The sequence below is a fragment of the Limanda limanda genome, chromosome 12, assembly GCF_963576545.1.
Source record: "Limanda limanda chromosome 12, fLimLim1.1, whole genome shotgun sequence".
Lineage (NCBI taxonomy): Eukaryota > Metazoa > Chordata > Actinopteri > Pleuronectiformes > Pleuronectidae > Limanda > Limanda limanda.
Genome location: NC_083647.1, coordinates 28,335,976 through 28,343,247, shown reverse-complemented (window position 1 = coordinate 28,343,247; position 7,272 = coordinate 28,335,976).

The following is a 7,272-nucleotide window of genomic DNA, read 5'->3' as shown; positions in this document are numbered from 1 at the left end:
AGGGGAACTACTCTTATAATGATGCCACTACATCTGCAGTTGAACAATTACTCCTCCTTGGCCCAACTAGGAAATCCATTACTCGTTTTTACGATGTCTTAAGCCAGACTGATGTGATCAATGTACAGGATGTTATGCAGAAGTGGCAAGATGAACTTGGTATAGATATTGATGGGGATAAGTGGACTAAGATATGGACTCAAACTAAGAAGATATCTGTGTGTAACCGTGCCAGATTGCTGCAATTTAAGATTGTGCACCGTTTACAAATCTCTCCAACAAAAGACATAAAATGAACTCTCACTGCATGTTTAAAATGTAAAATCTCAGTGGGCACCTATACTCATTGTATCTGGTCATGTCCTAAAATACAAGCATATTGGATGGGTGTTTTGCAAGATTTGGAAAAAATATTTGGTGTGGTGTTGCACATGGACCCTCTTTCCTTAATCCTGGGTTACACCACTCAGGATACTATTGTGGATGCCAACACTGCCAAACTGTATAATATCCTCACATATGCAGCAAGGAAGAATATCGTTTTGTCTTGGATAAGCGACAAACCCCCCCACTAAATCCAACTGGCACAAGATAATTATGGAATGTTTTCCCCTTGAGTCCCTGACCTGTCTGCTTCACTCTTCAGAGGGACAGTTTATGAACATTTGGACTCCAGCCTTAGGCTCTTTCTCTTTATCTTGTTGTCATTGCACTGATTGGGTGAATGTGAGTTGTAATTATGTATAGACTGTCTAGACCAATGTTGTACTGAGTGTTGTTTTATTGTTGTTATGTCAATATATAAACAGCTCAATAAACATATTTGTAAAAAAATAAATCAAAGTGTTGATCTACCTGAGGCGTTGGAGTCGTGAGCCGTCAGTCGGGACTCGAGTGACGAGAGCTGAACGCTCTGAACTGAAACACAGAACAAATCATCCTCATATTCAGACTGTGATTGGTTCATTCCACCGGTCCCTGGTGGGGGGGGTGGTGGTTCCCACACTGGTTTTCTCTGGACTGTAACTGGGTTCAGAACCCAGCAGCTCGTCACTGGTTTTAACAGATGACATCACATCCTCCTAGCTTCTCTCCATCAGCTTCCTGTTTGCGTTCACATTGATTTGAAGGTTTGATCAGTTTCAAAGAGCTTCACCACAGAAGTGTTGGTTCCTCATGTCTCTGTTGGTGGCTTGAGATCCTCGGGTGGAAGCTGCTGATCCAGATTCCAGACTGGGAACTAAAGAGCTTCAGCCCTCAGGCCGCTGGGCTTTGGATCCACCTTCAGGAGATCAGACTCCAGAGTCACGGACTTCTCCAGCTCTTAGAAACCGTTTGTATAGATGAAACATCCTGTGATGTCGTCTTTCTATCGTCTTCTTATCAGCTGGACGTCATCTATTCATGTCTCTTGTCCCTTCACTGCTTTCATGTCAACACGTGTTTATGTGACTCTTATATTTCTTGATTCCATCTGAACACTTCTTTGTGTTGTGTGGTTTTCTGGAGACGTTGCTTCCTGTCGATTGTTATTTCTCCTGTTTTCACTTCGCTGTCACTTTTCAACTCGGTTTTTTTAATGTGCTCGATGAATAAAGATGATTATTATTATGATCTGTACCTGACCCTCAGTTATTAATGCTAAATCATGGGGATCATTTCAATAATTTCAGAAAAGAGATGTTTATGAAGGAGTTCCTCAGGGAACCGTGTTGGATCCTCCACAGTTTCAACCTGAAGAATCACAGAATCTTTCACTCGTTTACAAACATTCATAAACAAGATGTTAGATAAAGAAAACCTCACCAGTGTTTTGTGTCTTCAGCTCCTGCAGCTGCTTCTCACTGAGGCTCAGTGTGTTCATCACGTCTGAGGAGGAACCGGAGATATGAGTCATCGATGAGTTAAAGCAAGAATGAATCCACGTGTTGACGATAATCAAAGTGTTGATCTACCTGAGGCGTTGGAGTCGTGAGCCGTCAGTCGGGACTCGAGTGACGAGAGCTGAACGCTCTGAACTGAAACACAGAACAAATCATCCTCATATTCAGACAACATTTGAATAAACGTCAACATTCACAATGTTAATGTCTAATTGTCATTTGATTATTATGAAATAATAAAGAAATAAGTGGCAAAGATTCTTATATCTTTTTATTTGAGGTTCACTTTGCTTCTGTTCCATGAAGAAGAAACAGGAGTTCCTCAGAGAACCACGTTGGATCCTCCACAGTTTGAGAACTTGAAGGTTTGATCTTGTGCCAATTTGTGTCACTTTTTAAAAACATATGGATATTAATCTCCAGAGATTTGAAGAATCACAGAATCTTTCACTCTTTTACAAACATTCATAAACAAGATGTTAGATAAAGAAAACCTCACCAGTGGTTTGTGTCTTCAGCTCCTGCAGCTGCTTCTCACTGAGGCTCAGTCTGTTCATCACGTCTGAGGAGGAACCGGAGATATGAATCTGATTATCATCATCGTGTTTAACGGGTCAGAATCCTGGAGTCTGGTTCCAGCTGATGGACTCGATCCAGATGAAAGAACAGTACCAGTGGTCAGGTGGTCCAGGAGCTCCTCCTGTGAGGCCACGCTTCTCTGCAGCTCCTTCAGGCTGGAGGTTCCTTCTGAAAACAGCACGTTGAACAGTTGGTGTTTGGTTCAGGTCGACGGTTCTGATTGGTTCTGATTGGGTTCTGATCGGTTCTGATGGGTTCTGATTGGGTTCTGATCGGTTCTGATGGGTTCTGATGGGTTCTGATGGGTTCTGATCGGTTCTGATCGGTTCTGATGGGTTCTGATTGGGTTCTGATGGGTCCTGATGGGTTCTGACGGGTTCTGATGGGTTCTGATGGGTTCTGATGGGTTCTGATCGGTTCTGATTGGTTCTGATGGGTTCTGATGGGTTCTGATGGGTTCTGATGGGTTCTGATGGGTTCTGATGGGTTCTGATCGGACTGGGTCACTCACCGGCTCCGTGGGCCTGCAGCTGCTGGATGTGGATCTCAGCCGAGTTCAGTCGGATCTGCAGCTCCCCCCCCCAGGCAGCCGGTCCTGGAACACAGAGGAGAACCTGACTTCCTGGTTGGTGTCACAGAGAAGTGATGAGTCATCGATGTGTTTACCTGCAGCCGGAGTCTCCGTCAGCCGGGACCTCACCTCAGAGACTTCCACTGCACGAGCTGCAGGAACAAAGAGAGAAGGTTCTGTGCCGAGGTCTGAAAAGGTTCAGAAGACCTCCTGCTGATCTTCAGGTTCAAACCACATGAAGGAAACACTTCATTAGTCTATGATGAGATGTTTCCTCAGACATGTTTCTGATCCGGGGCTGGAGGAGACTCTAAGGTTCTGTGGGGTCTCGTACCTTTGTCGTTTTTCTCCAGCTGCAGAAGTCGACTCGTCACAGACGACAGATTTTCTTCCAGAGCTGAGGAGCTTCTGGTCGCTGAGAGAAGAGACGTTTGTTTCATGAACCAGAACATGAACAAATGAATGAACAAATGAATGAATGAATGAATGATCTGGAGGATGGATCATTTACTCATGGAGACACTGAGCTGGTTTCCCTCGGCAGACGAGTTCGGTCGACTGTGTAGAGCTGAAGGATGAAACCACACATCCACTCAATAACAGTTGATCAGTTCATCAGTGTCTGTAACAACAGTTTCATAATCACCTTGAGAGGTGGAGTTCAGCTCCGCCAGGCCAGCGAGTCGAGTCTCTGAGTTCAGCTCCGCCAGGCCAGCGAGTCGAGTCTCCGAACTGTTGAAGGCTGGAAAACCTGGAGGTGTCAGATGAAACTGGAGAAGTAACTTCATCTGATCAGTTACATGCTACATGCTACATGCTACATGCTACATGTTACATTGCATTCTGCCGCTAATAAAAAGTACTTTACTGAATACAATCTGTCTTTATCATCAGGATGTACCAGTCCTTTAAACTACCCCCCCGAGGTTTTTAACTACGGACCGATATCCAACCCCCCCTTCCTGCCTAAACTCCTGAGAAGGTTGTAGCCAATCAGCTGTGAGCGTTTCTCCAGGAGAGTAATGTGAGGACCTTCAGTCGTGTTTAGAGCCAATCACAGCACAGAGACAGTCTTGGTTAAAGTCACTAACGAGCTTCTAGCTTCAGATGTTTGTGTCCTCGTCCTGTTGGATCTCAGTGCAGCGTTCAACACAGAGACTAGAACAGCTCATTAGCATTAGAGGAACCGCCCGGAACTGGTTTAAATCCTGTTTGATCAGGTCTATAGATGCTGAGTCATCAGTGAGCTCCAGTGAACTCGGAGTTCCTCAGGGTTCTGTGCTCGGCCCAGTTGAATCGTTACCAGGACCCTGAGGATGACTCCAGGTTACAAACCGGATCAGTGTCATCAATTAACTACACTTCATGTTTCAAGGACCTGGATGTGATTTCCTCTTATTAAACTCAGATGTAACAGAGGTTCTAGTCCTTGTCCCTGAACACCACACAGGAGCAGCCGAGGCGTTTGAGGAACAGAGTTTCGTGTGGGACAGATCTGACCTGAGATCTGACCTGAGATCTGACCTGAGATCTGACCTGAGATCTGACCTGAGATCTGACCTGAGATCTGACCTGAGATCTGTCTCCTCAGCTCCTCCATCACACTCTCGGTGCTGCACAGACGAGAAGCCAGGACTGAAATCACAGAGACAACAACACATCAGCTCCAGCTTCCACACGTCTGAGGATGAAGGTGATGATGATGATGATGATGATGATGATGATGATGATGATGATGATGATGATGATGATGATGATGATGATGATGATGATGATGATGACCTGCGTTCTTCCTCCTCAGCTGCTCCACGGTGCGCTCGTTTGCCCTCAGCCTCGTCTGCAGGAACGGAAGCTCTGACGCCATGGCTGTGGAGACAGTGGTTACCATGGCAACCAGACACAAGAACAGTGGCCACAGATGCTAGGACAGATGAGACATGAGGAGATAGACTCATAGGGCTCCTCACCTGCGCTCTTCTTCTTCAGGTGCTCCACCGAGCTCTCGCTGGCGTTCAGGCCGGACACAAGCGTCCACACCTGGGCGGCAAGATCTGAGACACAAGGAGACACAAGTGGGTCATGGTCCTTTGATCCAGCGCCACCTGCAGGTCAAACCTTAAACTGTCCAGCACTTTGGATCAAACACCTGCTCAACCTCAGGTCGACTCTCAGGCGTTTGAATGTTTGTGGAGCCCGTGGACACTGGCGTCAGATTTATGAAAGATAACCTTCATTGTGATGATGTCATCAGTGTGTAGTCAGCTGACCGTGTTACCTCAGGAGGCTCCTCCTCCAGTGTCTGCCATGTTTCTACAGAAGCCCAGAGGGGACAGACCTGCAGACGGACTTTGTGTCTTCTGTCCCCTGAAGCTCTGAAGCTCTGAAGGCTTCCACTAAAAGCTTGGTGAGCAGGGGTGAGGGTGTATTCTGTAGCTTCACCACTAGATGTCGCTAAAGCCAGTAAAGCCTGAGGCCGCGTGGTTTCACACTATATCTCAGAATTCAGAATTCTTTTTTTGCCAGGTATGTTTGCACATACAGGAAATTGCCTTGGTGTCATTGGTGCACTGAACATAAAACAACAATATAAAAACAACAATGTATAACAAAATAGAGTAAAATATAAACAGTAACAGAGTTAGGGGCACGTGCTGTGCTAAGGTGCAGAGATTGGTGATAGTGCCAATAATATATAAATTATAAATTAGTTATGGACCTGAACATCCAGGTTCTCCTCAGTGAGGAACAAAGAGAATCTCCAGCTGAGCTCATTGGTTCTTCATGTTGTAAACAAGGTCTCGTGTGAGGGACACTGAACTCCACCTGTCGGAGGAAGCAGGACAAACGGCTCCTTTCCCCATCACCCACCTTTGCTCTGCTCTTCTGTCTCCTCCACCCTCCTCCTCAGATCTGAGATCAGCTCCTCCCGCTGGTGGTCGACCGTCTCCTGAAGTCCGTCCAGGCCTCGTCTCTGCTGCTCCGCCTCCACCTCTCCGTCCCGCAGCCGGCTCTCCATGCTGCGCAGGGCCTGGCGCCGCTCCACCTCCTCGGCCTTCAGGCTCAGGACCAGCTCCCTCAGCCCCCACAGCTCGTCCCAGAGGTCCAGGAGCTCCGGGGGCCCGTCGACCTCCGGCCTGAGGTCGGCCGTCCGCCTGAGGTCGACCCCCGGCCTGAGGTCGACCCCCCGCCTGAGGTCATCCTCCTGCCTGAGGTCATCCTCCTGCCTGAGGTGGTCCTCCGACAGCCCCCGAGGGACGAAAGGAGACAAACAGAGGAGCAGAAACAAAACCGACTTCATCCTGAAACACCAACCTGCTGCTGAACAAGCACCAACAGCTTACACACACACACACACACACACACACACACACACACACACACACACACACACACACACTAATCCTCCACACCGACCCGGCCTCAGTGGTCTCAGCTGCTCTTTGTGTTTCAGGTCACGGTTAAACGGCCTTGACATCCTGTATGAAAACACATCATGTGGTTGAAGCTCCAGACGTTAAACCACTTGTTTTGGTGGCAGAGGCAGAAGTTGAGCTGCAGATGATTGATGATCTGGAAACAGAGAATCTTGTGAGGACGTAGAACTCTGACCTCCGACCTCCGGCAGGTTTGATAAGACCAGTCGCGTGTTTCACATCTGACTTTAAAGAACAACACAGAAACTCCAGCTTGGACAGACAAGTCTCCAGAGGATGAACCCTTCACACGATGGGGTTCGTGGGTCACGTGATTAACGACCAATAAAAGGTTGATTGTGGCCAAAGGTCATCGACTGGTTCATCATTTGGTTGAAGATTTCCCACCTGTGTCAGGTGACCTCTGCTGATGAAGACCATGAGGAACCTGAGTCCTGCAGGGGGCGCTGTGTGGAGGTTCAGGCCTCCGGGGATCAGTGCTGCATACCAAACATAGCTAGCATGCTAATCTGCAGCTCACAGCTAATGACCCCAAGACCCCAGAGCTCAGGAGATCCATGTGACCCGAGGTCACGTGCACGCCGACCTGCCAGCAGTGTGTGTGTGTGTGTGTGTGTTAAACACAACTGTTGATTGACAGCTGTTTGGAAAGCATAAACAGGAAGTCATCGTTATGCTTCTGCAGAAAAATATATAATTCATCTGGCTTTTAAATTTGTGATCATTTATGCTTCAATTCTCTCTAAAGCTCAATGAGTGACATGTGTATGATGTGATTCATAAACAAACATATTTATAGAGTTCT